This window comes from Triticum aestivum, chromosome 3B (genome assembly GCF_018294505.1).
Source record: "Triticum aestivum cultivar Chinese Spring chromosome 3B, IWGSC CS RefSeq v2.1, whole genome shotgun sequence".
Taxonomy (NCBI): domain Eukaryota; kingdom Viridiplantae; phylum Streptophyta; class Magnoliopsida; order Poales; family Poaceae; genus Triticum; species Triticum aestivum.
In genome coordinates this window covers 829,492,211-829,501,875 of record NC_057801.1, presented here as the reverse complement: position 1 = coordinate 829,501,875, position 9,665 = coordinate 829,492,211, and the positions used below count along the sequence as shown (strand labels likewise).

The following is a 9,665-nucleotide window of genomic DNA, read 5'->3' as shown; positions in this document are numbered from 1 at the left end:
TAGTCATGCCCATTGTAGTCGCAGTATAGCTTCTCACCACGATCAATATCACGGCATGTGACCAACAAGACATGGCACTCGCCGTCGATGTCATCTCTCACACACTTCATGTTCTGCTTATTATTTCCATCACTGCAGGAGTTGGATAATATTAGAGTGGCATAAGTGATGCCTAATACATTTACATTCATCAGGATAGGCAGTGACTCCTTACAGTGTGGTTTTGATGCCATTAATAAAGTGGCCGATGTTTCCTTGTTTGTCAGGGCGGATAACAAGCTTCTGGGAAGGATTCGCTGGTGATAGAAGGGTCATCATACTATCACAACCATCATTTTCCCTATTCTTTAAATAATCAACATCGCCAGATATTCAGTTAAGAATGTTAGGTCCTTAATATATGTATCAACCTACATGGTGAAGCTGAAAAAAAAAGTCCTTAATAGTATGCCACTTGAAGCAGTGTCCGAAAGTCAGTTTCAGTAGACTTAAGTGGGATGGGCCCTTTCAATAGTGAACCCCATCACGACTAAGAGAAGATTATTAACATTTATAGTTCATAGACTTAGTCATGTACACGTTTTACTCTTGTTCCTAGTCTTTAGGAGGAGCCCCTTCAGGAGTGATAAAGTCGACGATGAAGTCAAACCTAGCATATCAGTCTAGCTCGGGTTCGTTTTGTGTGATATTGGTCAATTGCTTCAAGCTCTTTTGATAGTACCAGGCTACCAGTGTATATGCCATTTTTACTATCAATGACCTCAATGTGTACATGACATTTTTTATAATACTATTAAGAACACAGGAAAATGGTTAAAAAAAACTATCATCATTATGAATGACAACGAGTCCTAATTGATAATATTTTGTCAGATTTTTTGAGAATAACACATTTGTAATATTTTGTAGAACGCATGTTGGTGCGGGAATTCATAAGCACGTGATATAAAGCCATGACACTAAATCATATATGTGATCATATATTTGGGATAGTTATGGATTATTGTTGTCTAGTTATAAAATTTATTACAGATACTAACGGATAAACAATTCTCTATGAGATTGAGAAGATCGTAATATGTATGTTTATATAATAGAATAAGCGAATGATCAGAATCTGAGGTGTCCTTCTTTCGTGGCAAGTGCTTCTACCAAGCCTTTCCTTGATATGACTGATAAATAACAAAAACCTAAGAAGGAATGCACAAGTAGTAAAAGGAATGTCACTTTATATTGCACCCTTATGATAGCTACATTTATTATGCAGTCTGTCGCTTTTATTTCTTTGCCATCACGAGATCATACAAAGCTTATCTTCCCTTAAAATAAAAGATCATACATATTTAGAAGCAATTTTATTTCTTTTTCACTGAGGACAACTTAGTTGAAGAATCTTATACAATCCATAGGTAGATATAGTGGACTCACATGACAAGAAACTGAGTTTAAGGGGTTATGGATGTACGATTAGTATCTCTACTCAGTACGAAGTTTTGGCTAGCAAAAGATTCTAAACAAGCACCAAATGTTGGAGGATCCACGACAATATAAATTCTATGTGAATGTAAACAAACATAACTCATTATGTTGTCTTTCTTGTCCAACATCAACTATTTACCAAGCAGAAAATATTTGATGGGGCTCACAATCATAAAAGATGTCCAAGATAGTATATTTATATGTGAATTCTCTCTCCCTTTAATAATCTTGCATGAATTGCACTGATACGTCTCCAACATATCAATAATTTATGAAATATCCATGCCATGTTTAAAACAATTTTATATGGTTTTGCTATGATTTAACGGAACTAACCCGGACTAACGTTGTTTTCAGCAGAACTACCGTGGTGTTATTTTTTTTGTGCAGAAATAAAAGTTCTCGGAATTGGGCGAAACTTTTTGATGATTTTTTTTGGAAGAAAAGAGAAATAATGGAGCAAAGGACCACTAGAGGGGGCCCCCTGTAGCCCACAAGACACCAAGGCGCGCCACCCCCCCCCCCCCCCGGCGCACCCTGGTGGGTGGTGGGGCCCCTGGGGCCCATCTTCGCGGGATTCAAACACTGAAAAATCCTATATATTCAAAAACCCTCGAAAGTTAACATAGATCAGAAGTTCCGCCACCGCAAGCCTCTGTAGCCACGAAAAACCAATCTAGACCCCATTTTGGCAGCCTGCCGAAGGGGGAAATCATCACTGTTGGCCATCCTCATCATCCCGGCAGGCACCATGATGAGGAGGGAGTAGTCCACCCTCAGGGCTGAGGGTGTGTACCAGTAGCTATGTGTTTAATCTCTCTCTCTCATGTTCTTGATTTGGCACAATCTTGATGTATCGCGCGCTTTGTTAATATAGTTGGATCATATGATGTTTTTTCCTCTCTATCTTGTTGGGATGAATTGAGTTTTCCCTTTGAGATTTAGTTCTTATCGGATTCAATACTATTATGGATTTGAGAACACTTTTGATGTATGTCTTGCTAAGAATACCCGTGGTGAAAATGAGGTATCATATTGATTCATTTGATGTGTGTTTTGGCACTCAACTCGCGGATTCCCGAGGTAACATTGGGGTAGTCTATGCATAGGGGTTGATGCATGTTCTTTTCTTTGTTTCTCAAGTAGAAATCTTGGGGCACTCTTTGAGGTTCTATATGTTGAATTGAGTATTATGAATCAGAAATTGTTTGATGCATATCGTATAATCAACTCACAAATACTAATATAATCAAGCATTGCAATACCGTTTGTGCTCACTTTTGTTAATTGCTACCTTGCTGTTTTTTATTGTTCCTATTACAAAAATCAATATCTACTATCATTACTACACTTCTATCACCATCTCTTCGCCGAACTAGTGCACATATACAATTCACCATTGTATTTGGTGTGTTGGGGAGACAAGACACTTTTTGTTATTTGGTTGCAGGGTTGTTTGAGAGAGACCATCCTCATCCTACGCCTCCCAGAGATTCATAAACCTTAGGTCATCCACTTGAGGGAAATTTGCTACGGTCCAACAAAACTCTGCGCTTGGAGGCCCAACATGAGTCTACAAGAACAAGTTGCGTAGTAGACATCATGCACCCATGATCAATACTATGTTTGTTAATTTCCAATAAATTTGATCAACCACACCCCTTCTTATGTGAAGTTATTACTCCCCATGGGATTAGCATATGATCTCTTATTTCTTTTTATTGCTAAGATTGAAAGAAGAAAGTAAAGAAGCAAACTCAAATTACTATTTATTTTAGAACTCTCGCACTCGATTACATAGATAGATAAAACACAAAGTAAACACTCGAAACTAGATCATACTAAACTTGTATTCTTCTAAATCATGAAATAACTAAGGATCAAACTAAGATAGATAATGATGGTAAAAGTGATGGTGATACGATACCAGGGCACCTGCCCAAAGCTTGGAAAAAGCCAAGGGTGATGCCCATACCCTTGTACTCAAGTTTCTTTATTTGATGATGATGGTGGTGGTGATGAAGTAGTAGGCTTGTCCTTCAGCTTCAATAAGTACTCCATATTACCATTAATCCTTCAAAGAGCACGGTTTTGTTCCTCCAATAAGATAACCTCATGCAGTGTACTAATTCCAGATGTAGTGAGGTTTGTAAAATGAGAGTAAAAGGAATCTCCCTCCGGATCTGTCTCCAACATGGTGCCCTCAGTATGCCTCAGAATGACACTTCGTAGGATTTGTTCCTATTCATGCTCAGGCACACAATGTCTAATAACACCATCTACTCCTTTATATAAATGTGGTTCATCCCAAAATTAATGTCTTAAATCAAAGAAGATTTTTTTTCTTTTATTGGTATGTATAACTAGATGATATATATTTAGCAACAATGTAATTTGAATAGTCTGCATACCATGGACAAGAAGCATTATAACAGCTAATTGTTCATTAGGAAAGCTATCATCAATAGGAAGTGGGTCATCAAGAACATTTTCCATCCTAGACAAATTACCTGCTACATGATTTTCAGCTCCTTTTCTATCAATAATATGCATATCAAACTCTTGCAATAAAAGAACCCACCTAATTAGTCTAGGTTTAGCATCTTTTTTCCATAAGATACTTGATAGAAGCATGATTGGTGTGAATAGTAACTTTAGAATCAACAATATAAGGTCTGAATTTATCACATGCAAACACAACTGCTAAAGTTTCTTTCTTAATTAGTAGTAGCATAATTTCTTTGAGCGCTATCTAGAGTATTACTAGCATAATGTATAAGGTTCAATTTCTTATCAACTCTTTGACCTATACAACAGCAATAGCATAATCACTAGCATCACACATAATTTCAAAGGATATGTTCCAATCAGGTGGTTGAACAAGGACTGTGGAAATTAAGGCTTTCTGCTTCAGCACATACAATGTGTCGAGGGGCAAACGTCATGGGGGTGGCCCACATCGATAAAACTAGCAGACTATTGTCAGTACACACACGCTCGGCAAGCATGTTATTGAGGAAGAAAGTAGCGGACGACCGCTAAGTGCAGCACGGTGCGGATTGTGGCTGGCTTAACAGCCGGCGAGAAGGTCTCGGAGAAGTCCACACGATAGCACTGGGAGAAGCCACATACGGCCCAGCATGCTTTCTATCGACTGAGGCTGCTGTTGGGTTTGTACTTGTGGCTGTTGATTTTCTTAAATTTAGTCGAATTGATTTTCTTATATACGCGAAACTTTTACAATACGAATAATTCAAAAGACACACAAGAGATTTTCATGATCCTTGGGCAAGATGCACACACAGTGTAGTAGCACCCTGGGACAATCCATGCACTTCCACTAGCACGTAGTCATGATTGCCAAACAAGAACATGCAGAAAAGCTAAGCCAGCTTTCCACCGTATGTAGCTTTCTTTTTTTGAGACAGACACGTGGTTTATCTAGCCGTTGCAGTACCTAGCTAGACATTTTTCTTTATTACCTAATAATAATATAGAGAATTGGGTTTCCGTCGTCCGTCGTCGAGCGTGATTTTGCAAAAAAGTCCCTCGGTTTACATGAAATTAACCCGCAATCCTTGTTTTAGTGAGTCTGTATATAACATTACATTTTGCAGAAAGCCCCTTGTATTTATTTGAATTGCAACCGCCAGCCTCGTAGTCTTATCCATTTCTCTGGTGATGGCTATGGCGACGGCGACGGCGACGGCGCCCGCGCCCGCGAGCTCCTCGAGCCGCCCCGCCACCCGCAAGCCGCGCCGCCGCACGCTGCCCGTTACCCACCGCCGGACCCCGCCTCCCGCCGTCCGCGTCGCGCCCGCAACTGCGTGTCGTTGCTGCCTGTGCTCTGCCTCGTGGCCTCCTCGACTCCTCGAGCCGGAGCTCGCTTCCGCCGGTGGCCAGCAGCAGCACCACCAGCAGGTCCCGCGTCGCTCGCGCCCCTTCTTCCTCAGTCCTGCCCGAGCTCGCGCCCAACCGAGGCCAGCCAACCCCGCCGCCAGAGGCCACCATCGCCACCGCAGATGAGCGCCGCCCCACTCCTTTCTCACATCTCCCTCCGGTTCCCCCTGCTCATCTCCCTCCCTGGTTTCTTCTCTACAGGAGCGCCATGGTCGCTGATCCCATGCCCGAGGCCTCCTCATCGCCGTTGTCGTCTGCTTCGTCTCCCGCCGCTGCGTGCCTGGACTCCACCGCTCGCACCTCCGCCCGTGCCCAATCTCTGCTAAACTCCTCGCCCTTGCTGTCGTTGCTCTGTTCGTCGAGAAAGAGCGAGCGGGATACCCGTTCCGCCTCCGTGTCCTTGTCAAACTCCTGCTCCCGTGTCCTTCTCAAACAAAGAAACCGTACCGACCAGGATTTGTAGTTCGATGCTATATATTGAATTGTTCTCTGCCGGAATCCAGAACCAGGCCAGCGCCACCAGCGAGCAGTGCACCATTGAATTGTTCTCTGCCGGAATCGTGAATCAGGCCAGCGCCACCAGCGAGCATTGCACCGTCGCTTGGGATATGATACAGATATAATTCTTCCCTTGCTTCTCCTGTTTCCTGTGGTATAATGTTGCAATTCAACTGCTACTATGTGATCTTGCAATTGTCGTAGTTATGTTTCCTGCCGTATAATGTTGCCGTATTAATAGCTGCTCAATCTGTTTTTGATCATGCTGTGAACATTGGTGTGTTTGTGTGCCCTTGCTAGAAGTCTTAGCAAAAGTGACGAAGTGATTGACTGATTATGAGCAGACTAATATCGACTGTACATGTACCAATACAAAAAAAACAGAAATTGAGAGCAGGGTTATGGATAGAGTTCTAGAGATTTAGGAGCTCCTCGCTCCACACCTACATTCAGAAACAACAGTTTTGATGAATCTGTCCTTCTACTTGTGTTGGACCTTTAGATGCTACATCAGATATTTAACAACTGCAGATTCAATGAGCAATCAAGCAAATCACGTTTCTCTTGTGAAAGATGTGAAATACTTGACCAGCTTGTTCCTTTGTTCCTTTGTTCCTTTGATCAAGTTTCTTATCTGGGTTTCATTGATTGAACTATTGGAGAAATTTGTATGCTATTTGCTGATGCCTGTGTTACTATGTTACTACCTCTGATCCCCAATTTGAGCAAAACTTCAATGCTTATTTTGGCCTGATTTGTATGCTATTTGCTGATGCCTGACTATGATTTTTGGTTGTCGCTCTATTACAGTGTAGTAATATATAATTTGGTCTGTTTGTGTTGTTGTGTTACTACCTCTGATCCCTAATTTGACCGCGGATGCTGCTGCTACACCCGCACCACCAGCCCAAGGTCAGTCTCCTTCACCTTGCTCTATAGCGCAACTCCCGCCTGACACCATGTTGGCTTACTTCTGCCCCTCTGGTTTGGAGAGTGTGCGCTCTCAGCTCTGCTGGGCCGGTCGTGCTCTCTTGCTGATTCTTACCTGCAGCTCCAACATGAAAGCCTACAAATCGACTCTTGAGATTTGTCTTCAAAATAGGATTTTTTTTTTACTATTACATACTCTACTGAAGTTACATGATGTGCAGTTTAGAAAGTTGATTACTGGGGGACTTTTACTACATGTCCAATTATGGTTTCATGATAAAAGGATCATGCACCAAACGTTTGTTGAATTGCTGCTTCAAGAAAATGTATGGAGTTTTCATTGCGTGCTTCAAGTCATTAACCAGGTAAAATAAATCCTATAAGCTGTTCTTACCATACAATCTTTTGAACCAATTTTTGTAAACTTAGTACAATATGATTATTGTTTTTGTAGGCTTTCCTATAGATATATTTGAGCTATTAAAAATGTGATTATATCATTTGTCATCAGAAAACCAGATTCATTTATACATAATGGGACATAATGTCCAGAAAATAGTCACCAGGTACAAACATCACTCTTGACCTACATTGTACAACATTGCATAATTTTCTGTTTTTCTTGAGGTACCGCTCAGTATTTTTTTATCGCATACATAGATAGGACAAAGGTCACAAGAGAGTGCACCTTGCTGCATGTGCACTCACTTGATTAAGATATTCAAAGTGTGAGCTTTTGAAATTTCCAAAAATAAGTCAGATTGTCATTATTAACCCATGTGCACATGCAATGCTTTCTGACTCTCTGACAATTGTCTTTCAGAATAATTTGATGAACCACCATGTCGCCCTTCCGCTTGGTTCCATGGGAAAGCAATTTACAAAGCTCCAGTTGGTCAATACAGCCTTGATTCCATGTTTTCTACCACTGCTTAACTTTATTTGAAAAACTGTTGTTGTTATGTATGCAGGATAGAGTATAGAGTTGTATGCAGGATATAGTACTAGCGTTGGAATTTCAGGGCATCCAAAAAGAACTTAGTATGCTTCAACCCATGTTTTCTACCATTGCTTACCTTTATTTGAAAAATTGTTGTTGCTATGTATGCAAGATACAATACTAGAGTTGGAATATCAGGGCATCCAAAAAGAATTTACTATGCTTCAGGTAAGAAAGTTAATTTGTTTGACTTTTGTAGGGACTAAATTACTAGCTTAATGCATGGAACTTATTGAGCTGCAGTCATGGCATGTGCTTACATAGAGACCTTCGTTCTGTGGATATACCTCTTCTTATAGGACAGGTTGTCTACGAATTATCCTGAGGTTCAATTTCCATAATAAAATGTGTGTTTTTATTTATCATGGTTTCTCTTCCTGCATGACCAAAATTTCCAGATGTTGTTTTATCATTTCCTTCCGACGCCATTAAATCTCAATCTTACCTATGTTGAAATGGTTCCAGCATGTGCATGATGCATTGCTCCCCTTAGTTTTCGGAGGAACATGGTGCTATTCCTGGTGCTTTTGGTTATGAAAAAACTGACATTAGTCAGGAACTTTCTAAGGTGATCACCTTACTGCTCTGTTCTCATCGTACCATTTCTACACAGTTTACTGAGTTTAAAAATCCATGCAATAATCTAATTCTGAAGCTTTAGTTTATGTGAGATGTGGCTGAAAGAAGAAATGAGATAGCCGAGATTCTAATGGATTTCCCCCAATCGACAATGATATTTCATGACATGATGTGAAAAGTGGAGCCGCTTAAAGTACATGGCGAGCTCACCATGGCTGCCTTTCTTCCAACAGATTGGGAACCGCCGACCGCGACCCATGGTGTGTAGATGATACACCGGTGAGGCGTTCCAAGGACGAAGAGGATCTGACGATTTTCGGGGATGAGGAGGATCTTGCGATTTCCAGATTTCAAGTGTCTACACACTATATGTAGTAAGTTATTTAGAGAAGTAGTCAAATTAAATCTGGATACCAATTTATTGGAACATTATATTTCTTACAGAAGTAGTCAAACAATGATATCAATTTGTTGGAACCATCAAGGAGGTGACACTCCTGGAGGGTATATATTCTCCATCTTATGCCTATTTGAAATACGGTTATAGGTCTGTACTTTGCCACTCATATTGTAGTACTCAACTTTAGCAATGATGGAGTAGGAAAGTGTGCTGAACCTTCTAATATGGATACTGCACTTGTACGAGCTAGGGGCCACTATTGCTTATCATATGATCGTAGATGTCGTGGTAATGTACCGCCTATTTTTTTAGTATAGTGATGATATGTTATATAACAATCTGGTTGCCGTGACGTAGCTATTCCCTGCAGGGCCAGTGAAAAAGTAGAATAAAAAGGTTCATTAGAGAAATAATTGAATTAACGATTGAATATCCAATGGCTTTGATTTTATATCTATGTGGAAGATTGACGTAAGATTACGTGTACAGTATACAAGTGAAAAACATTATAATTTATTTAGATGAGCTATTACCAAAGTTTTTTTGTCAGACGGGGGATCCTGTATCTTTATTATCATTATCAAAAACATGACTCTAGGCCCTAAAGAAACAAGAAAAATACATAACAAGTCCTTAGACTTTTGCAAAAAGGAGCTCAAACTGATGCAAAACATGATTGGGTCCTTGCATCCGTGTAGGTTCCACCTCACTGTTGTCGGGAACGAGCCACTTGGGGCAACGAGGTTGCTACGACTTTAGGCCATACATAGCCTCGAACGGAAGAAACACTGCCTCCTTGTTGGCATAGCACTAGGAGGAAGAAAGAGGTGAACGGATAGATCCGGCGCCACAGAAGGCTGCCCTACAGCCCGAAGAGTG

At 40.8% G+C, this 9,665-nt stretch overlaps 1 long non-coding RNA gene across 3 annotated transcripts; it reads left to right on the top strand.

The window, feature by feature from the left end:
- The first annotated feature begins 5,127 nt into the window (after positions 1–5,127).
- On the top strand, positions 5,128–8,936 carry LOC123072735 (uncharacterized). Of its 3 annotated transcripts, XR_006435379.1 has the most exons (4): positions 5,128–8,111; positions 8,273–8,375; positions 8,469–8,760; positions 8,831–8,936. It is a non-coding gene; the product is annotated as an uncharacterized lncRNA (long non-coding RNA). The 3 variants fall into 3 exon arrangements; XR_006435378.1 differs by having other exon boundaries at positions 8,620–8,936; XR_006435377.1 differs by having other exon boundaries at positions 8,469–8,936.
- Positions 8,937–9,665: the final 729 nt, after the last annotated feature.